This window comes from Meleagris gallopavo, chromosome 13 (assembly GCF_905368555.1).
Source record: "Meleagris gallopavo chromosome 13, MGAL_WU_HG_1.1, whole genome shotgun sequence".
Taxonomy (NCBI): domain Eukaryota; kingdom Metazoa; phylum Chordata; class Aves; order Galliformes; family Phasianidae; genus Meleagris; species Meleagris gallopavo.
The window spans coordinates 4,556,682-4,580,818 of NC_139416.1; the positions used below are offsets into that span (position 1 = coordinate 4,556,682).

Sequence of the window (24,137 nt, forward strand, 5' to 3'; positions counted from 1 at the left end):
ACTGATTTCAAACCTCACTTAAAAGCTGAGCATACCGCTGCTAGTTCTTGTTTCAGTTTTCTGGGAGTGCTCTGTTTGCACTTGCTAGACCCTGATTGTTAAACTTTCCTAGCACACTGTCAGCATAGCTTTGTTTCTTGATGGCTGCAAACTTGGTTGCATTCAAGGAGAAATATTTCCCTGAAGTCCTAAGAAAGAGTTCTCAAACTTGCTCCCATGTTACAGATGGCTTTTTTCTATGTAGATAGTTCAAATTTGTTGTTACTCCTTTATTAGTGTTTCATGCTTCTCTTGTCACTGAATTTGTTTATTTTCACTTTTTCCTTGTGTCCTTCTGACCTGGCAGTCAGTATCTCTACTAAATTCTCATATTATCAGATGTATTTGCTTCAGGCAATGTGAATTTTATTGCACATCCCCTTCTGTTTAATTGTTGCATAGGTGCTGGTGAAGCTGAGTGAGTGCTGCTGTGAGCATGATGAGCAGGTGATACAGGGTGAGCAGGATGTCTGCAAGATGCCCTGGTCCTAAAACTACTGCTGCTGGAATGAGTGCTGTTGCTTATTGCCAGCCCAGCTGCAGAAAACACGTGGTGAAAATGGAAATATTTTTTTCATGGCTCTTGTTGGAATATTTTAAGACACAGAGCTGTGTGCATGTGTGTTTAGCTATGTCACTTAAATCCCAAGAATACCCAGCAGATGGCAGTTTGATCAAATATGTAGTTATTGGATTTTACATGGGACTCTGAAAAGCTTTAAATATTTATCCAAATTCAATGAAACTCTGCTTATCAAATCATATGCTTACAATTCTTTCAATTTATTGAAACAACATTAAACTGGTAGTCTAGCTTCCTGTGGTGTTTGAGTATATAAAAATGAATATTTTGAGTTTTGACTTAAAGCCATAGACTGAAGCTGAAACTTCCTTTTCTACTCCTTGCAGAAAATTGAGGCTAAAATCACTTAGTTCTATAGCCCAAGTAGTGTAGTTCTGTTATGTCTCCTCTGTAGCAGGAGTGCTAAGTCAGGGCTTGAAGTACTGATTGAGCACCTGGTGGGAAGGCAGGGCCAACCCAGGGGAGCTCAGGTGAGTGCAGTGTACCTGAGTGACTGAAAGACCAGTCCCAGACCTCATTTAAGGGTTGGCAGTGGAGGTGAGGGGATCTTACTGGAGATCCATGCCTACCTGATGCCTTTCAAAGGTAGGCAGCTTTTTTCCTTTATTTATGTCCACAGTTGCTGCACTGATCATATTTCCACTTGCTGCAGCCTAGGACTTTATTATTCCACTGTCATTGCTGTGCACTATAGCATTACATTCCTCATCTCTGTATTTATGAACAATATCCCATCTATGTCTGGGATAGCTAGGAAGCTGTATGTATAAATGAGGTGTTTATTCTTGCTTGTATGTAGTTGGCACCAAAAATAATGCCTCCTATTTATTTCCACAGAAACAGTAAATTCACAGCTACAAAACACTATTTTTCAATATAATCTCCACCATTAGCACTATGCATTTTTGACAGCAAAGAACAAAAGCATGCATACATGCTGTGCTTGTAACAATCTGCACCAGCAGAAATGACCAGTAGTTACTGCTGAAATGCACCACTGCCTCGCTGTGCTCACAGTCACTGTTTGATCTCCACAAACATTTAGGAAGTGTTGATGAATGTCAGTGGGTGCTATTTTTCTGCATTGAGGAATTCAGTGACACACCTTTGCTTCATCCACACTTGCTTGTTAGAAACCATTCCATCAGACTGCCCCTCTGCTGCCATCTGTCACATGGCAACAAAATGTAATGGGATATTGGTGGGAAGGTTCAACCTGTGTCATCCCACCAACATCTGTCTCTGATCTCATGGGCTGGCATAATACAATAGGAGGCATTACTTTCAGAGCAACCCTCGTATACCAGCAGGTTTGTACATATAAATGATACTATTTAAAAACAATGAACTAACCATTGCCTGTACATCTCTAATATACACACAGTAATTTCTTTATCATTTTATAGTTGAACAGAGTTGAGATATGAGTGTTAAAATTTTTATATATGGAAAAGTTTTCACCACAACATGTAGTTGAATGCAGAAAAAATTGTTCTGTATGGGAGCTTCCAAAAAACTATAGCTCTAGAATAACACGGTATTTTAAAGCAGTAAACGTGTATCAAGTCTAATTAACTAAGGCCTTTAAGATGCAAATCTACTTTCTTGAATTGTTTCTTACTAATGTGCACTTATTTAAATATTTGTTTAAAATTCCTTTGATGTTTGTGTATTTAAAATATTTCAGTTATTTAAATATGATGGTGAATGAGTGGAAAATCTGAAGCAGAAATGTAGCTTAAAATTTATCAGAAGGGGAAGTGGCATACATAGTGTTTATCATCAACTTGTGCAACCATCCCTTCACCTGTGAGTTCAGTCATCTAAGTACCATTTTCAGGAACAGAGTTTTAATATTTTTCACCAAAGAAAACAAAGACATGAACTGATTGAATTTTGTTGTTCTTGTTTTCTTTGCTGTTACTTAAGTATGATCACTAGCCAGGCCAATGTTGTTTGGCGTTTTTGTAGTTTGGGTTTTCTAGGGCTTGACTTGGAACACCTCTGTAGGATTCTATTATGTGGTTGACTTCATGCTAGATGCTAGGTCACTAGAATAAAAATATATTCAGAAAACTGCAATATTTTATCTATTAACAAAACTAGGAGTTCCTGTCTAAATGTAAATAAGACTCTAACATCTATGCAGTGCTTTTGTTTTTCTTTATTGGGTTTTCTGTATCATGAGAACACTTCCAAATGCTGCTACTTTGCTGGTAATTTTTCAGCTTCTACAGAGAGACTTTAAATCCTTTTAAAGTGAAAAGAAATACCTTATTTGTACTAACAAAGCCTAAACTGCATCAACATTGTCATTTTTCCTATGCTTGGGTCCTTGCTTTTGGCACAAGAGATGTTAATATCTATCATGCAAGTCTTAGGCTGCTGCACAGCCTGTGCCTTATGTTTTTTGTTAGTCCTGCAGAATTTCAGGGGGTGGGAGGGAAGGGTTTCATCACTGAAATACACACAGCAAAGTAATATGATCAGACTCAAACCTGACACACTGAGTAATCTGTAATATGCTAACATTTCAGTATCATGTTAGTATTGCATTAGATTAATATGACATTAATACAAAATGACAGGAAAAATGACTAATACAATAAGACTTTCATATATTACTTTAGCGCTGCCATATCTGTCCTTTTTAATTCACCTGAAACTGTGCTTAAATGCTAAGTGAGAGCTGCATCTAGAACAGAGCTGTGGAAAAAGACCATTTTAGGAAGGAGGACATGTCAAGTATTGTGTAATGAGTAACATGGAAATAATTTCACAACACGTGAGTTTTACATGCTAAGAATGCTGACAGCTTTCCTAAAAGGATATGATGCAGTGGTAGGTTGCAATTTATTTGAGCTATTGGAATCTGCAGTGATGACTGAATGGCATTTGTTTTCAATTTGAAATTGATGACAAGACAGAATTTCAACAGATGGATTGACAATGCTGCCCTATTTGTCTAGAAACTCAGACACGGTGGATTGATTTTTGATAGAAGTGTTGGTGTATTTTGACCAGTCCTGTTAACTTCCTAATTCCTAAATAGAAAGTTCATGTGAGGAGGACTATACTTCAAAGAATATATATAAACTTGATTTTTTTTTGTCAGTGCATGCAGTTCTTAATTGCATACAAAAGATGGTACTTTTTCTAGATCACTATGATCTGTTAACTGCAGTTTTGTATGATTTTGTGTATGATAGATTAATTTAAGAGACGCATTTGCTGAAGAATATTACTATCTTTATCAATTTCCTTTTGTTTTTATTTGAAAGTAACAGTGACAGTACTGTTACTGTTCCAGTAACAGCTTAAATTCCAGGCCTTTCAGTCATGTTCAGCTGGTAATGCACACGTATGCACATTGGTGCATTTCTGTAATGAGCTGGTATGGAGTTTTGATAACATTAACTTATACATATCCTTCTTGGAAATGCCTAATTAAAGAACTGTAGGGTTTCTGGATGCTGTTTCAGGTTAAAGCAACAGTAATCTCAGTCAAGGTGACAAAACAGATGTGTTCAGAACCTCACACGTAGGTTTTATCCTTGGGTATTATTTCTTTTGTCAGTAGATAGGTGAAAAAAAATCTCTTGAAAGTCAACCATCTTAGTAAATTACACCCCAATCCATGATATTTCTCTGGTACCAAGTGCATGATGATGCTACCAGATGTCCCTGTATGTAGTGTCTTTTTTCTTTTTATCCTCAAATTAAACCAATCTGGAGGAAAATGAAGTGATCAAATGGAACAACACAACATCTTACAGTTAGCAAGTCTTGCACCAAGTCTACCTGAACACAAGCATTTGCTTTGTGCTCTTCAGAATTCCATTTGTGGGTGTATATTTCTGAACAACTGCTGCGTTCAGCTCCAGAGAGTAAAGTAGAAAGCACCTTGGCAGAAGCAGTGTCCTGGTTTCCATGTGCAGGGTTCTACCCATGTACTCAGACTGAAAACTTTTAGCCCTTTGGCCTCTATTAGTAAGTAGGTAAATAATTGTAATGTATTAAACATTGAATTTTGGTTTGTCTTTGTCACTGTGCTCTAGACCTGTCATCTAATAATATTTATAAATAAATTGCTAAATATCTGACTCCAAAAAATTTTCGTGCTGATATTCAGTGGGGTGATTGGGATGTGAAATGAAAATCCACTGGGAAAGGCCTGTGTTCTATTTCAGTTAGGTAGCTTCTGATTTATGCTACTGCCATAGGCTATGGAGAGAAACAATAGCATTCTAAATATTCAAGTCATTAAGTTAGGTTTTAAATCTTCCTTTAAAGTTGTCTTCCTTTACTTTCTTACTTATGTACAAAGTACATTTCTTAGTCAAATTCTCAACATTAACTTAAAATAAAGAGTAGTGAATTTATCTTGTTTCGTCTAAAACATTCAATAAATGTTTAATATAATGGTCACATTTATGGCGCTGTTATAGGTCAAACTCAGGTTCTTTAAACTGATAGCAAAATACACTTAACAGTATGGAGTTTGTAGGTACAATACATAGGTACTGAACTCACAGGTAGAATTCTGGAAGTTAAATAGATCTTAGCTTGTTAATAATCAAACTCATGACACCGTGTTACTGTATCTCTCATTCCTTTCGGATCCTTTAGGAGTGAGATTAAAATAAAATGCAGATTTTAATATTGTACCTGCTGCTAAGTAGTTCTTAATGTAGCTTGAAATGTATTGTATATGTAAATTGTAGGACAGCTCATCCACTTCGAGAGCTTATTTGGAACCTTGCCATGCTTAATGTATTGGACAGTTCAAAGCTCAAGATTTAGGACAGATGTTTCTCTAAGCTGCTAGTAGAGATTAGAAATGATAGAGCCTCTGCCATCTCCCTGGGCAATCTCTTCTGGTCTTCACTAATACAAGGGTTTTTGTTCATGTTGAAGCTGAAGCTTTCTCATTGTAATTTAAACCCATTACTACGACCTGTTCAGGACGGGCATGGGGAACAGATTATTTTCTGCTTCTTTGTAGCGGTAGGGGGTTATAAATGTGTTGCTTTTTGTACGGAAACTTCAGGTGAGAGTTTGGGAACCCTGCAGTCCTATTCTTGTATACAGCCAGTGTGAAACTACAGGGAAGTATCTTTATGCTGTTCTCATCAATATGTAAACTATGATTCACTGCTCAGCATGGAGACACTCATGAGACAGTGGTGAAAATTAATGTGTATTATCACTGCTAGCATTTTAACAGGGGGCTGTCCATAGTTATTTCTTAGCCTGACAACTCTTCTCAAGAATGCAAAGACTGGAGAATGAAGTGTTTCTCTCATCTTCCTAGGTAAATAATTTGTTAGCAGTGAATAAAGTGGCAAAAGAACGTACTTAGAGTCAGATCTATTAGAATATCTTTGAGACTTGATTCAAAACCAGCTAGGGTAGGAAATATCTTTCACAAATTACACATTGCATGCTATGATAGCATAGACTTGTTGCCACTTCACGTAGTATGCAAAAGGATAAAGCTGTAAACCTTTATGAAGAAAGCTAGTTGTTTTCAAAGCAGCAAATTGATGGTTTTTAATGCGGTATTGAGGTCTTCCTGAGGTTCTCTAGCAGTCATTCTGCAATTGTTGGCTAGCTAGAGAATCCTGCAAGATGCTGCTTTGTTACATTTACAAAAAATAGAAAAGGTATATAAATATTGTGAGAGTGTTCTTCAGAGATTGTAGATTCCAAATCCCAGGCAGATTCTCTGCTGTGTTACAAGAATGTTGGAGCTGCTGTAGGAAAGCCAGCAGTAGAGTTGAGATCAGAAATGAGCCAAATAGGAATTAACAATCCAGAGACAGCAACCATTAAGCTAGAAGTTGGTAAGCAATGGCAAGAGAAAAGGAAAAAGGTTTGGTACATTACTACAGAACAACATGTGAGTTCAAGTTTTAATGCTTGCTGTGCAGGATGTGACCTAAGTAACATTTTTGTTAGACCTACATCATATGGAGTAATGGCTTTACACAAACTTCCCATTGCTGAAATCAGAGGAACAGGGCTCCTTGAAGTAAATGTGAGAGAGAGAGAGGGGTCTGTCTCTGCATGGAGGTACATCCTTCTCAAAGAAACATGTCCTTACAGAGAATAGAACCACATTTAAATTTTAATAAAATCCAGTGTAGTATTCTCATGACTTCTGAATTTCTGTATCACTTTTCATATACCTTTTCCTGAATATGTTTAACTTTCAGTTATTTAAACATCAGTATAAAACATGAAGTTCAGAGATCACAAGATCCAAAAAACAAATCTGTATTTAAAGGACAATTTTTTCATGTGTATGCAGGTAGGATCATGCAGCAGATAGCTGTTGACTAGAAAGGTATGGTTCATAAATTCTTCTACTCTAAGTGTAAACATCTTCTCAGTGGTTAAAATTGTTAGTGAATTCTATTATTTGAAAGCCAAAGGTTAATAAGGGTGGACAGGTCAGGGTTTGGATTGACTGGTTGATATCTACCAGGACCCTCAAGTATCTACACTGCTGAAAAAGTAGGACTCTAAGCAGTAGCAAGATCTCTATTAAAACAGACAAATCACAAAAACAGCAAAAGTGAAGTTAGTATCACTGAAAATAAACTAATAAAGTATTCAACGCAAAATAAAATGATGTTGTATTGATTATTAAAAGCTAAATTGATCAAATTATTGGGATAATAAGTTGTACAGTAGACTGAATGCATCTGCAGAGGTATGTACATTTAGTAAAAAGTTCTAAAATCATCAAGAAAATAGTGACCTAGCTCACTGACTTAATGTTTTAATGCAAAAATCAAAATAACTCATGTCAGAACAACAAACCCTTTTGGAATTAATATTAAAATCATTTTCAGATATAGGCTTCTGAACAGTGATTCATAGTTTCTTCTCAATATTCTACTTCCAGCTGTAAATATAGAAAACAGCAATGTAAAGACTGAGTTCTGGAATTGCATATGGTAACCTCAAGTATTTGATTTTTTTTATGTGAAGTTTGAAATGTGTGGGAATATAGGAGTTGTTCTTTCATGTCTTTTTGTCACAACAGACTTTTAAAACATCTACACAGCTGCAGTTCCTCACCTGCTAAAATAGTTGTGTGTTTGAGTCCTTGCTCTGTTTTACTTCTGCCCAACATCAGAAAGTAATTGGATGATTTCTCATCTTTTTTTTTTTACTTTAAACAAAACTGTCTTTAAAAAAAAAAAACCCAACCCAACCTGTTCTTGTGCATTTAGATGGTTGTCCTTCCAATTATTTATTCTGATTTAGTACTGAGTTAGTTTAATTTGGCTTCAAAATGACAAGCTTTTGAGGACTACCACAGAGGAAGAGAAGATGATCTTAAAATTGTTTGCTATTGCATGCTGTTAGAAATACTGGATCTCAGTAGTTTTCTCTTGTCATTTCTTTTTGTTCCTTTATTACTTTCTCAGAAATATCTTGCTACTTTTCATCCAGATATTCTAGCCTTTGATATCTTTGAAAACTCAATTTTTATGTGAAAAGATATTGCAGTTTAAGGTATTTTTCTGTACAGTCGTCTTGTATTTTATGCCCAGAAGAGATTAGTGTCTGCTGGTACAAAACATGTGCTTGATTGACAGTAGATTTCAGTAACTGTCACAAATCAAAATTATTAGAACTAAGTGTTGGCCGGTGACCATTATTACTACTTCAATATTTTAGTTAGCTGTTTATGTCAAAAGCAATATTTTCATGGAAATTAATTCCCATTTATATCTTTGTAAACTCTTGTGACATGTATGTTTGTTTACATTTGATAAGTGTAACACTTACGTTGACAGTGAGTGATTTAAGATGTCTCTAACTACTTTGCTTTTAACTAGATGATTTGTAAACGATGTGATAATTTCCTACGTGGCAACTCAGCAACCTCAAATAGTTTGAAATGCTTCCTTCTTGAATTTTGTCTGCATGAAATATGCACAACAACTTCTTAGGAAGTGAAAGATGTTGGAAATCTCATTCATTTTTTTTTTTCATGAGTAAGTAGTTTACTTTCCCATGAGCCAAACTGTTTTTCTTGCAAATGCAGTTGTTTTCTAGTGTCTCACTAATGTTAGTTTGTAATGATAGCAGACCGTTGTGCTCAATTAGTTGAATTAAATCCCATAATTCCAACAGAAACCTCACATTATCTCTAATTCTAATATGCAGGGTCCTCATAAAGAGGCTTCCTCCTTTTTTTCCTACCTTTATGTCCTCTGGTTGGAAGAGCAGGTCACAATTTGTATTTTCAGGGGGCTGTCTATAACGTGATTGATTGAACAGCCAAGAAGCTTTTAATATGTTCAGTGATTTTTCTTTTTTTCTTGCATGTCAGTAGATCTAGAAATACCTGGAATTTTGAACTTTGTCAGCATTTATTATTGCATTCAGAGATTTACATGTGTTATAATTACTTTAGAATAACTTTATTATCTTAAGTTGTTATGCTGGGGGTGTGCTGTTTTCTGGACACTGTGCTAGTTAGCATTGTTAGCCCATAGAATTAACGTTGATCTGATAGTAAAGTATTTTGTCTTTTAACTACAGTGGTCTATGCATAAAAACAGTAAGCTTGAAAAGGCATGGAGTATTATTAAGCTATCTGGTATGAATAGAAAAACTGCTTTCTGATATGCAAAGCTTCCGCTAGGGCCTTAGGAAGGCTTTTTGTTCAGAAAATCTATCTGCTTTTGCTAACTGTGCGAGTTGACAGAAACAACTATCACTTCTCATAGTGAAAGAAAAAATAACTGAATTAGTTCGCAGCTCTATAAGACTTCAAAGAAAATTTGAGTCTACTATCGTGCTACAAGTTAAGTGGCTGTATCTTTTTCAAGATTAAAGCATATGATTCTGCCATGCTGATGATTTACAAAGAATCAGACATGTCCAACCTGCAGCCTGGTACAGCTTTATGGAATCAGAAGGAAAATTTAAGCCAGAATATGAAGTTTAAATATGGCTCATGAATTTAGCTTTTTTTTGTGGATTTGACTGCTCATTTAAATGAGTTAAACGCATGTCTTCAAGGTGAGAATCATCTGTGCTATGTTTCAGACAATAACAGCAGTTGAAATGAAACCTAAATTATAGCAATCTCAAGTTATGGTGAATATTCTCATTCATTGTTGGCTAAACACAGTCCTGTGAACAGCGTAAAATATGCAGCCATGTTTTCTGTTTTGATAAAGGAATTTGGGAATATGTTTCAAGATTTGAAAAAAATTATAATATTTTAGGTATATTTATGACTATTTTCTGTTGACATAATACCTTATCTGCAAATTTTCAAATGGAACGTATAGAGTTGCAATCAGACATTCAACTCAAATAAATGTAATCAAATTTTTCTTTTCAGACTTGTAGGTCCTGTGTTATTAGAGAAGAATATACCTTGCTTTGCTGTCTTGCTTTATTCATGTCATCACTTTTTGGCAGTATGTACACTTGTTCACAATTATTGTCAAGGATGAAGCACAAGAAGTAATATTTCATTGAAAATCTGACTAACACCTTGAGAACTCACATGGAATGGGAAGCACTGCCATCAAATCAGCCTGATGCATTAGTTTCACTAAAACAAGGTGAAATATCCCACTAGTTTTGTTTTTGTTGCTGTCTTTTGTTTTAATGAGAAATATATATATATTTTAACTTACATGCATTGACTATATTACACATTTTATTTGTTACCCAATTCCCGCTCACTTGATGTCACCCATGCAACCCATGGGTTACTTAATGACTACTTTTTATTAATAAACAGGGAAGTAAAAAATGTTGTCTGAAAAAGAAGAAACTGCCATAAATTTTAAAATCTTGCTTTGCTGAGATGCTCAGTGTTTGCTATCTTGAAAAGAATCACGTAGCTGGAAGAATGAATAGCAAGCGGTAAGTGTTTAAATGTTACCATAAATCACGTTTTAGAAGAACTGCCAATACGTTTTATGAAACAGACATTTATGGACAAATGGAGAAAAATATAAAATAACACTGAAGATGGCTGTAATAGGACTGCATCTTTAGAGTATTATGTGGTGTAATTTAATTTTGTGAGAATTATAAAATGAAGTTCTGGTAAATGCAGCTCTGTTTGCTTTTCCTGCAGTTTTAGGTGTCTTCTAGTCAAAATACATCTTCCTTTGATGAAGGCATTTGCCTTGGCAAAACAAAGCTCTTCATTTGCAACTTGTTCTTTGCAAATAAATATAGTTACATTTGTAAAATATGGGCTATTGTTGGAGGAGAGGCACGGTTTTGAAGCACATGCTATTTTATTTCATTTCACTCTTGAACTTTACAGCTGGGAAGTAATGCTTAATCAGGAGGTAGTTAGGGCTCCCATGCTCTACTCCCAGGATAATCATTGGTGTATCATTTCTTTGACATATTGAATTTTTATGTCGTTTGACTTCCCCATAAGCAATCACAAATGGTAGTGCCTAACATACAGACTTCTGGAGAGTATTATCTTTTTCAGATGTCTATGCAGAAGTATGGAATAACCAAATAGTATCATCAGACTCCTTTTGTATCTGTGCTTTGGTAGATCCATCAACTGATAACAACCAATGAACCAGATGACCAGAGCTTTACCTGATGTGCTAGGTTCTTGTGACTGTTGAGCTGAATAGCAGTGTGTAACTTTTCACTGCATCTCTTTTTTGGCATTTCATTTATCTGACTTAAACATGAATGCTATGTAATCATCATCAATCTTCATGATATCAGAATGTTTTTTTGACAGCAGTGCTTCAACTTAAAATAAATATCCCTGATTTAATTCTTTTGAATTTCATTCCTGTTGTCATGTATTGGACCTGGGAGGGAGAAGTTCCAGAAGAGTAGTTTTTTCAAATGTGATTAAACGTTTCTCTAAATCATGTCATATCTAGTGATGGGAATAGAAACAAAAAAGCCTATTCTATCAGGACAGTCAGTTGTCAAGTATGTATTAACTCCGGCTGATAGAGATGAAATCATGTGCTTCTTTTAGAGTTATTTTCTTTGCACAACAGTTATAAAGGTCATATGGTGAAAATGACTTAACCATGTGTAAAACTACTTGTTTTTAATTAATATGTGATGTTTCTGAACTTTTTAATTATTTTTTTGTTTTTCTCAGTTTAACTTCAGAAGAGTCTTTGCAAGTAAATGGTTTGTTTAAATGTTACTTATGAAAGCTAATGTATTTAAGGAATGTGAAAGTAACGTATATACCAAATCACAAGGAATGGTTATGTGGAGGTACATAATCTGTGTCCTGTGTAGTCATTTCTTCTATAACTGTAATGAACAGGGAGAAAATAGTAAAGAACTATTATGTCTCTTATTTTACTATTAAATCTCTTCTCTCATTGATTTAAAAGAAAATGCTTGCAAGCAGTTTTTTGATTTTTCTCTATCATGCAAAGTTTCTAAATTATACAGACTGTAGCCTTTGTTACAAAAAGAATCCTAAAATTTTCCTGAAATTTGTTTAAACTTGCATTATTGCAAGTGTGCTCACGTGTTTTCTAAAAGTGCTATTGTAAAGAACAGCAGTAGAATTGGAGTTCACCTGTAATGGTTAAAAATGGAATAATATTTTGATAGGACCAGACTTGAGTAGCACGGTATTCTAGTGGGGGAAAAAAAACCCATCCTGGTTAGAAATCAGAGCTAAGCAAAATCCTCTTGTACCCTCAAAACAGTGATCATGGTATTTAGCTGGCTTCCTACATGTAAATTAAGAATATTTTGGCAAAAATGCTGGTAGGTTGTTGGGGTTGTTTTAAAGTTCTCTTTTGTCCATTACAAAATTTTGAAGTTAGTTGGAAATAGAGCACTGTTGTTTATTATGGTTTAATTTCTGTAGTGATCTGATTGGTCTTGAGCACATGCCACAGTAAATTGTCAAATGTCTTGTTTATTTCTTCTCTAGATGAGTAATTGTATTCAGGTCAACAAGTGATGGTTGGACTAGATAATCTTGTAGGTCCTTTCCAACCTTGTGATTCTATGATTGTGATTCTATAAAGTTTACTTAAAAGAGAGTCAGTCAATTCCTCTGCAGAGCCAAAGCTGTTCTGAGAAATGAACCAAGTTCCTGAGATTCCACATGGGATGTGAAATTCAGGATCTAACCCATTCTAAAATGCATCTGCTTCTGCTCCTAAGCAGGGGGATCCAAACTTGCCCCAAGGTTTAATAAATGCTTAGGTGTTGTTGATTATAGGTAGAGCTGTTTTAGTGTATAATTTTACTAATTTTCAAACTTGGTTAAGCCAGAACTGTTCCTGAATTTGGTCATATCTCAAATGGAACTATTCACAAAGGAAAGAGTAAGAATTAATGCCTCTAGCTATCATGTGAAATCGGGCAAAGAGATTGGTATTTGTAGGTTTTTTTGATTGTGTAATTTGCAGAAGAATACTACTTTCATTTAAAGGCTCTATTTCCAGCCATCTTACAGAAAAAACACCCCTATCTTACTGCTTATTACTTGCCATATGAATGTGTTCACTACAAAATACTCCTCAAACTTTTGCCTGTGGCTTATTTAAATGTGAAAGAACACACGTTGGTAGCTGGGAAACACATTTTTGCAAGCTATTATCTTTCTCTTCCCAATTCAGTAATCCTAAATAAAAGTATGCTTGCCTGCCCCTAGGTAGCATGCATTGATATGTAATTGCCTTTGATGGTTAGTTGTATTTAGCATTGTCATGAAAAACAAATCTATGAATTCTGTATATTAATTATAATATTGTAAGGATCATTTTTCAAGATCAATATAAAGAGGTTTAGCTACAGTGTCTTTGTGTGTGTGTATAATCATCTACATCAGAATCCTTGAGGAATCACAATAACAGTGATTCATTCATAATTCACAATTTCCATTATCTTTCTACATTTAGTATGTGGTAAAATTTATAGCTTCATTTACATTGTGTTCCATGAATAATAGAAGAAATACAGTGAAGACCATGGGAAATGATCCTGTTGCTGCAGATGCACTCCTAAGCAAATCTGCATTATAATACAGCATACTGCCTCTTGCACTTGGATTTCTACAGAGCCTGCAGCTGCAATGGGGACACTTCAGATGGTCTTCATTAAATGTAAACTCAAAGCAGCATGATGAAACCTTGAATAAATTGCTGTAGGTAAATGACATAGTTGCAGGCGTTAGTATAATATCTTCATTTGAGGCACACTCAAAGACAACAAGTAGAAAAGAGTACTTAAATAAGCAGCTACAGTTTATAAGAATAGTCTCTTTAGTTTCCTAACAAGGTAATGCTCATCAGAATATATATAAAAGCTTGTTTAGGGACCAAGAAAAGTTTGTCTGATAAATCTAGCTTCTGTAGTAATACTGGCTTGGACCAAAACTGATCATCAAAAGAAATAGTACTAACTGCAGTGGGAGAAATACTTAGAGACATGACATAATAGATGACATAGTGAAACCCTTTTCTTCTTGCTTTTCTAACACAATGTTTAATTTGTTTTTGTATATTCTGGTAAACTGTTGCCAACATTCAGCTACTTTACTCTGCTTTTTTTTGTAATGATACATGCTGTCATAAGTAGAAATTACCTTACTAAGGCTTGTTGGATGTGATAGTATGCTTGTGATGAATTCTGCAAGGTTTCACCTACAGTGCTTTAGCTACAGCATGCTAGTTAGCTCAGTTAAATTTCAATTTTGTCTTTAATTGTTAAAAGCTCAACCTGTTTTCACTATGCTGGCACAAATAACTTTAATCTACTGAAGTTGTTAACAATCTTTCACATCTTATACAAAATCCCACGAGAATGCATTACTATATGTGAAGGTTTTTTTTAAGTAGCGAAAAGTCCGTCATACTCTTTTTGGGATTATAAAGATGCCTAATATATTTAAAGCAAAGCACAAATCCAGCAAGTTATTGAAAAATTAATTTTTCAATGTTTTCAATTTTTGAAGGTTGCTTTTCTTTTTTTTTTTTTACAGGAAGCAATCTTAGAAAGATGTCAAATGCACTGTTTTGAATGAATTGCAGTCTTTGATTCAGTTGACTTAATTTTTATCTTTTTCTTCTTTTGCCAGTACTCAGCCAGGCATACTTTAATGAGAAACACTTTGAGAAGAGTGTATAATTTCCTATAAGTAACTGACACATTGTCATTCAAACAAAAATATAATGACAGTTAAAAGGAATGGGATATGTTTCAGAGAATTTGATGTTTTCTATACGTAACTACATAGCATGGCTTAATTCTCTGAAACATTATCCAGCACAGTACTCAAATGTCTGAGATAATATCAGTACACTTCTTTCCTTCCCAGTAGCAGGTTTCCTATCTAAGCTGATCTTTCCTGTGCCACTTTTTTCTCTCCTTTAGAAGTCTGACCTAAAGACTGACAAAACTGTTTATGTACTTCAGTATTTCTTTTAATTGCTTCTTTCCTGGAAATGTTGATAGTCAAATTATGCTCTTAACTCTGTGGTATTTTTTTGCTCGGTTCTGCTGGTTTTGGTTCCCAGAATGCCAGGTATTGCCTAGTTTTGTGGATGTCAGATCCATCCATGCTGCGCCTTTAACATGGCTTTATCCAGGCAACTTTAATTGTTTTTGATAATTCTTTCAATAAAGTTCTTCAAGACAAATTGGGCCTAATTTGACTCTCTGGGTAAAATCCATGCTCTGCATAGATCAATAGGTACTTTTCTTCTGATGTCACTGAAGCTAGGATATTGACCACTTATTTCATCCTAAAGGGGTAGTAGAATCAATCCCAGAGCAATATTTCCCTACTTTGACCTTTTGGAAATCACCATTACTGTTCAGTTTTAAGTGCTAGAAACATCTGGGAATTTGCATTGTTTTTTCTTGTATCTTTTGAAAATACGTTCTACCTGTTCAGTATTACTCCATTTCTACTGGCCAGAAAGGACACAATTCTTTTTCACATTGCAAAATCTTTTTTTCTGGAGCTTTATAGGATGAACATGACTGGATCTGCAAATACAGTGTGTGTGATCCAACAGATTGGCTTGAGTCATCTTGAGAGGACTTGCCAAAGAACTAGGAGAAATGACATCCATTTTACAGATATATGGAAAATGTTTCTTCTTAACTTTGCCAAGAGCTTTTATGAACAATTTTTTTGTCTTCAAGTGTAAAAGCTAGTAATAACATCTTCAAATAATTAGTGATGTATGGTAGAGCAGTATATTTCCTTCTTTGCAGTGATAATCAGCCAAAAATTGTGCTCCACATTTCTTAAAATGTTTCTATAAACCTACACCTATCTACCTGTCTATTTATTGAGGTATAACAATGTCTGTTTTGAATATATAAATACTGAGTGGCAAGAACAGTGTACAAGAAAATACTGAAAAAGCTTTTGATGTCGCAGTAAACTCAGCTGCTCTATAGAAATGTGTATGTAATACTTGTCCATGTAATATTATGTGAATTAGATACCAAGCTGAGAGGCAAAAATATAGGGATAGAACTATGCTAGAGATTCCATTGTGAAATCTCAAATAGCCTCATAAAACCTGAAAGTTGGGCTTTTTTTGGAACAGAATCATTCTAAGATTATTACTAATGATGGAATTTGAAATATGAGAGATCATTCTATTTTTATAGCTAAATGTTTGAAAAATTACTCTCCCAGCTAGATTTTGCTCTGGTCTGTCAGAGATGAGTTTCCATGTTTTATAACTGAAAATGGAACTGGGATCCTTAACATTCATTTTTCAGTTGCTACCTGATGTGTTGAATAAGTCTGTTTTTTAAGTTGTATGGTGAATGAACAAAAAATGATTTATTTCAGTCACTTTTTATTAAAAAAAGTTAGGCAATTAATAAGAACATAGTTGTCTATTGTGAAATTGCAGTCTGTGAGAATACTAGATCTGTCACTTGTTGAAGGAGTGCTGAATAACCTGTTTAGTAGGGTATAATCTAGCTACAACTTGCAATCTAATTCTGGCATCCAGTTGCATAGTCTTTTATTAGCACTATAAAGAAATTAGGTTTGCCCTTAGATCTGCATATGTAATTTTCATTGACTTCAAGAGAAAAATTACATGTGTCTAAGTGCAAAGTTCTAGTAATGTTTGATGAAAGAACTCTGTCAGTATAATTAAATTTCAGTCATTATCTGAAAGCTGAAACTCCTAATTGCTTTTGTTTTGCCTGTTTTTAAAGTTTCTCCTCTTTAAATCTCTCTTTACTTGGAGCAGTGTGTACCTTTTAATTCCTGTTTTAGTCCACAGCTTGTGTTGTTCAGTGTTTAGCAATTTGCAAGATTCCAATAGTAGAGAACAGTTTGTTTCTCTGTTCAGTTAACTTGGCTCCTCACCATTTGGGAGGAATATGAAAACATTGAAGCACATTCTATGTTGTAATAATCTATTTGCACAGTGATTTATGGAATGAATTTACTCATGTGTGAAAACATAATTCAATCTTAATAAAGTTCGGGAGAGGCTACAGGAACTGCAGCCATCATCACCTGTGGTTTTTCTATTAATAAGAAAAATACTATTTGGTCCTATCAGATCTATTTGTTATTAAGATTAGATAATGAGATTTAAAAAAAAAGACAATTAGTAGTTGTTGAAGACAAACTACTAATTAGAACCACAAAAAAGGTGACATAGGTAACTATTATGAGGAAGAAAAGAGAAAGCCATGAGAGGGGGGAACAGAAACAAGCTTAGCAAGACTGTGAGGATTGGATGAACAATCCAGTGCTGATCTGAACTGTAAGGCGGATATGAGAAAGCAGTAGAATAGGAAACAGGAATGATTGGATGAGATAAAGGGATTATACAGGAACTGGGATATAAGTGTGAATTTTGAGGTGATTAGTAATAGAAAATTGGTGAAAGAATTTAAAAAAAGATAAAATTCATGCTGTCCTCTGAAGGGCATTTGAACTGATGTCTCTGCTTTTGCTGTTTTTTAGGTTGTCAAGCTACAGTCAGAATTCCAGCTGTACTGATATCTCTGGTAAGTGTTTGTGTGACTCTATCAAGGACTATTTCAGTTATACAGATATAAAATCAGAAGTATATCTCCTTTGGGGCTGTGTAGTTAGTTTTTAGGTGAGATTTTAAAGACAAGTATTTCTATAATGAATTGTTCAGGTGGCAACAAACGGTATTCTTATGTCAAAGACCAGATCATGGGAATAATGACCCTCATGAAATATTATGAGAATTCAGTACTGTTCCATGCTTGGGAAATTGTAGGAGATAATACTGATGAATGCTGAAAAAGAAATATGTGGAAAAATTAACTGACTCCAGAGTACTATTTTTAAACAGTGTGCAATAAATAAAATCAGTCATTTTTGGTCCAATGATAAAGAAACAAAGTACTGAAGAGCTGTTCATTAAGCAAACTGCCATTCTCTGGACTGAATGAAGCAGGATATTCATTAACTCCGTTGTTTCCTAATTTACAGGTTTGACTTGCAAGCTATCTATCTTTTTTTTTTTTTTAATGCATTCTTAATTTTTTTTGTATTTCTGCTATTCTAAATGTTAGGATGTTTTTTCTCTAATTCCTTTACTATTCCTTTTATTGAAAGAAATTCTGTTACTGGAGGAGTAACTTGGTTAGGATTTTTTTTTTACCTCTGATAGCTACATAGAAAGCTCAGTGGGAGAGTAAGTACAAAGCTCTATTAATCATAAAATAGTTGAGATTTCCAAAACTCATTACCTGCAGAATTATTTATTTGGTTTCATTGTGATGGCATTTTACATTTTGATTTTTTTTTTGCAATGATCAGAATCTCTTCAGTGATTTACTGTCATTACAGATCATAAGAGCATAAAAAAGAATGCCTAAGATCAGCATACTATTATTTGGGTATCGTACAGTGGCTTAGTTGAGCGGGTCCTTAAAGCTCACCCAGTTCCAATCCTGTGCCATAGGCAGGGTTAGCAGCCACTAGATGAGGCTACCCACTGCCCCATCCAACTTGACCTTGAGCACCTCCATGGATGGAGCATCCCCACTTCTCTGAGCAGCCAGAGCCTCCGCACACCCTGAGCAAAACATTTCTTACAAATATCTGGACTCAATCTCCTTATCTTTTAATTTAAAACCATTTCCTCGTGTCCTGTATCAGAATATGCAAAAGGTCAGTCCCACTCCTGTTTATAAGATCCTTTTAAGTACTGGAAGGCTGCAGCTAAATACATGTTAATGATACTCACTGGTGAACAGAGGATGTAAAGCTTGAGTTGCCTTTCCTCCTCCCATATGCAGGCTGAGTAGCTTTTCTAGGATTATGCAGCTAGAACTGCAGGAGCAAACAAAACAATTTCAAACTCAGATTTAGAACTTTGTAACAGCATGTGAAGTGTCTGTCCACAATAAAAGACTTTTCCTCCAGCTTTTTGTTCAGTTTTATAAAAATTCAAGTTTAAGACTAAGACTCTTTAAGCAGTATACAGTCAATCCAGAGAAGATCTGCCTGGGTCATTGATCAGTGGTTAAATCCTGTGTTTACTTCTCTCCAGTGTATGTTGAGGGGAAAAAAGTAGATCAAAAACCTTGTCAATCTCAATGTTTAACTACAAAACCCAATAAATGCTGTAGGCAGTAAGTTGTTGGCATAGAAGAACTCTCAAATCTGCCTTCTGCAACTCAATATGAGGAAGAATGGGCCAACAAAAAAGCAGAAATACAGAAGGACAAATCATATGAGAAGTGCCTAGGAGTCCTTGTGCTGGAGTTCTTACTCTGTGTAATGGGGAAAGTTACTCCCTACAGCTCTTCATTGTTCTGGTGTAATGCGGGTTGTTGCTCAGAAAGTGAGCAGGCTTAAGCAATGAGAGGTGTGGCTCTATGCTTTTGCAAGTGTTTGGAATTGAGTTTTAGCAATCTCCTCTAAGCATATACGCCAAGTGATTTAGAAATCCGGGCAGAAATGTTTAAAACAACAACAACAAAAAAAAAAGAAACAAACAAAAAAAAACAAACAAAACAAGAAGCACCTGAGAAGCTGCATGCACTTCCATGTTGTTGATGGTACTTTTCTTGGGTCATTGTAAAGATGTATTTACCCACTTATCTTTGACAAAAAAACATGGTAACCCAACTCCAATTGTGCTACAGTCTTGTTACCCATGCATGCTGAGATGGGACACCTTAAAGAAAAAATTCTCACTGTTCATAATGATATTGTCCTAAGATGTCCTGCTCTTTTCTTCAAATTGGTCATAAATTTGAGTCTTGTCATAGTGCTAGAAGACAGTATGCTAAAAGCATTAAAGAGCACCTGTCATTTCGTAAGATGAAAGGTATTAGCACCTTTCTTAGCTGGAGTGTTTCCAACTCTGCAATTAAGTTCCATAATTGTCTACAGCAATTTGAAATGAATAACAATTTTTAATGTCCTGTTCTAGAAACTGATGTGCTGCTGAATTGCTGCTCTGTGGCAATCCAGGATGGGCTCCATTTCTCTGTGTAGAATTGCATTCTACCTAACTCTTTTGCGGTTGAGTGTATTTTGAATTTGATGTAAAAATGTTAAGATGTCAAAACATATGAAACATTGTTTTCATATTGTCTTGAGTGATCTGATAACCTTTACTTATTTCTCGTAAATCGTATGCATGTGTGATAAGGCTAAAGAAATGTTACCTATAAATCTATTTGTTCCTTGCCCCTCACCCTCAGTTTTACAGAAATATTTAATGGCTTATGAAGGAACTGTTTCCTGTCATTCATAATTTTGGTAATTTGAAGACTACAGAATATGATTTGAACTAATCCAGATTACTGGTGTATTGCAGAACCTGAGCCAATAATGAGAAATAGGTAGCTGTTTGTTTTCAGCAGCACACAGCCCATGTACTCTTAACACTGAGGCTGTAACTCCCCTCTGAACTCTTCTGCTTCAGTTTTCCAGATCTATTTTCTCCAAGTGCTGCTAGTTGCTTTATGGCTTGAAGAAATGTATTGGTTTATTTACCTGTTAGAACTACAATAATATTGCCTTTGGAGTGCTTCTTGACAATAAATCTGACTACTCTTTTCCCAAGAATAAAATAATTAAAATAAAAATTGAATGTGCCAGAAACTCTGTACTACAAACAGAATGGAACTGTGGGCTATAATTCTCAACATTTGAATTGGCAGTATTCTGGGAACAAGAAGGATTTCATTATATGGCTGTATTTCACAAGGAACTTTTAAATAAAAAGCAATTTTCAAAAGATTTTCCCCCCTCCAAATTAACTTACACTTAGTCCTCCTAATAAGATTTACAGTATAATTATAATTATTCTAACTTTAAGAGATGAGCTATGTGAAATGACTGGAATTAAGTAGGTGCATTTGAATGAGATATGGCAAAACAGTAGGTTTGGGAAAACTACAAGTACTGCTGCTACCCAGTAAGAGACTGCATTTAGTGTTACTGCAATTGTCAGTAGTTTTGAGCCAAGATACTCTATTTAAACTTCATTGTGGTTTTTAGTGTTTTTGTTGTTGTTACTGGAAATGCACATCCCACCCCGCTTCCTTATGCTGTTTCTGAGCTTCTACTCCTTTGCCATCAGTGATCTGTTGCTTTGGCCCTGTGTTGTACCTCTCTGTTGAAGGATGGATGTAAAAGCTGCTCGCAGAAGGACTATCTTTTATGCATGTTTAAATGTTTTCATACTGTATTCCATTGGCATTATTGCTATATGCCAATTATGGGACTGCAAATAGCTTTCCCTTCAGAGAACACTGTGGAAAATAAAATTCTTATCAAACTTGAGAGGCTCTTCCTGCTGAGTCCCTTTGGATTCTATGTTAAGTTTGTAGTGAGTTGAAGTTGTATATCATAAATTAGTAGTTAAGTTCTGTGCTGATGAACCAGTAGCACCTTTGGCAGCACAGTTATGGTAGGGAGCGAGACTTCTGTCTCAGTGTCTTGTAATTGATCAAACCAGAGATGCATTAAACTAAAACGTTATTCAGTGAGCAGTGGCAACTGCTAGCTTACAGAAGGAGACACAAGAAGACAGCAGAGTAGTAAGTGCAGGCTGAACATCACAGTCTGTGCCTCTAACAGGTGTTGAGTGCATTTTGTCAAGGTAGGTAGGTAGGGCTACATTTCAGTCTACTGGGAATGGAAATCATATCTAATTCAAATATGGCACAAATATAGCATATTTGAAGAATTCATATAGTAAATCAGTTTTCAAGAAGATACAGCCAAAAGATATTTACAACTGATGCATTTTCTTTTATGCTTTGAATTGGTATTGGTAAATCATCTGTTAAAAAGTAGTATTTTCTTGCTAACAAACTGCATAGATTTAGGCATTCATGTCTAAAAACCTCAGAGGGGAGCAAGTGTTCCAGAGATGTTGATTTGGCAAACAAACCAGACTTGATCTCCGTGACAAGTTAAAATACATCTGCACTGTCAGAGGCAGAAGATCCCTGTTTTGCAATAGTTGTCATATTTGCATCAAGTTTTCTGGCAATGAGATAGTTTTAAGAAGTTGGGGATGTTACCCTTACCAGCCAGACTTTAACAAGTGAAATCTACAAATCAACATGCAGATAATTCATGAGAGAAAGCCATCAATTCCTCACAGAATTATTTCCTGATATATTACTGAGTATCACTTCCTATATGTGGCTGCTTTTGTTATTTTTCAGAATTTGCAAGATGAGCTCTTCATGGAAAAGGAGTTTTATTTATGGATTTAAATGTGACAATGGTTTTTATACTATTTTTTATAACACTTTTTTTTTAATTGCTCATGGCACCATTAGCAGTGCTGGATATCACCACTTGCAATTGCTCCTTATGTTCCAGTAAAGTTTTCAGCCCTTTTATTAAGTCCTTTAAGTTCTTGAGGAGAATTTTTCTCAAAGATGCCACACTTTACAGGAGGGCAAAATAGCAAAGAGCACAGATCTTTCAAGATTTGCAGATAAATAATGCAAAAGAGGTGGTTTCGGATTCTTAGTGCTTGAGTATTTATTTTTTTATTGGTAGGCGTATTGTTATAGCTGTAAAATTGTTCCATCCATTCTTGCTCATGGAGCATTGAAATATGCAGGTTGAAACGATATCTCTTCATTTTTGTGAATTGGACTGAAACATTTTCTTCCAGCTCAATTTGCTATTGAAATACCTTCCTGAGATGCCCTTTGCCTTATATGAATTGTAGATTATGCAATTCATGCTTCTGCTGTATTCTGATGAAGGCAAGGCATACTTCAAATGAAACGCCTATAGAAAAATATGGGTGCATACTATATCTAAACTGCAGTTTCCATGCAGCAAATAAGTAGGACAACATTTGAAGATGAATTGATAAATAGATACAGCTCTGTTATTTCACAGTAATTTGAAATTGTGGTATCTGTTGTATAATTGCTGCAAGTAATTCTGGCACTTTCTTATGATAGTAAGTGAATTTAAGGCAAATATTGTGCTAGTGTTTCTAGTGATGTATGTATTTTAGCTAAATTGTGATTTTAGATCAATACCGCTTTCTTGGCACAGGTTTTCTATAAAAGATATAGATGAAATTACAGCTATTTGAACAGTGGTATTAAATGTGAGAGCCATTTTCAACCTTTGTAGCAAAGAGTTCTGTTAAATGCTTTTCCCTAAACTCCCTCAAATGTTCCTGATTTTCAAGTACTCCCCTGATTGTTCATTCAAAATTATTTCTGTCCCCTTTTCATCTGTGGTGTCTCATTAAAAACTGAGACTTGATCAGGATATAAAAGTTTCAAACACATTTAAAAGTACTTAAATATACCACTTTCTGAGCCTTTATTCTTCCGTTTCAAAAGGTATCTCTAATTGTGGCTCTTTATTCCATGATTTTTTCACCTTTTTCATTACCATTATTCGCTCCACACACTAAACCCCTGAGCAGTGCCCTCATATTGCTATTACAGATTCTCTCATGCTGGTATTATGTATGATCTCATGCTGCAATATGATACGTATAATGATCAATCATGAAATGATTTTTCTGTTATTAAAATAACCTCTGTTAGTTACCTTTGTTACCTTTGTCCCTTTTTCACACATCCAATTTGAGCTAAAAGTAAGATGGACGGAAAATAATTGCTACCAATTCTTCTATAGGAGTAGAATCAGTGCACTTTTAAATATTGTTTTTAATGGAAGTCCAAATAATAAGTATAAAATACTAATAAATGTTTTGTAGATGCAGTATTCAGGTTCTACCTGAAATCAGGCAAATGTGAGCAAGCATTGGGAACACTTCAACATAAGTAAAACTGAAAAAAAAACAAACCCACAACATATACAGGATTCCTGGTTTGGGTAGAATTGGATATTCTAATATATCTAATTTTCTTTGACGTATTCAAGTGTAAGCTAAATAACTTCTTGATCATTCCAAGAACACTTCTATCAAGCAATTGGTAGCTCTGTGTACTTCACAACCTCAGGTGATCTTCTATGGCCACAGCCAAAGGGTTGTTGTTGATGGCTAAATGTCCA

General features: G+C 35.1%; 1 protein-coding gene across 6 annotated transcripts in view; it reads left to right on the forward strand.

Moving 5' to 3' along the window:
• TOX3 (TOX high mobility group box family member 3) overlaps positions 1–24,137 on the forward strand; it is a 228,022-nt gene that overhangs the window by 17,925 nt on the left and 185,960 nt on the right. For all 6 annotated transcript variants that reach the window (XM_085235016.1, XM_085235018.1, XM_085235019.1 and 3 more), the window contains exon 3: positions 17,595–17,638. The gene's annotated coding sequence lies outside the window, so the exon portion shown is untranslated. The remainder of the gene's footprint in view (positions 1–17,594; positions 17,639–24,137) is intronic.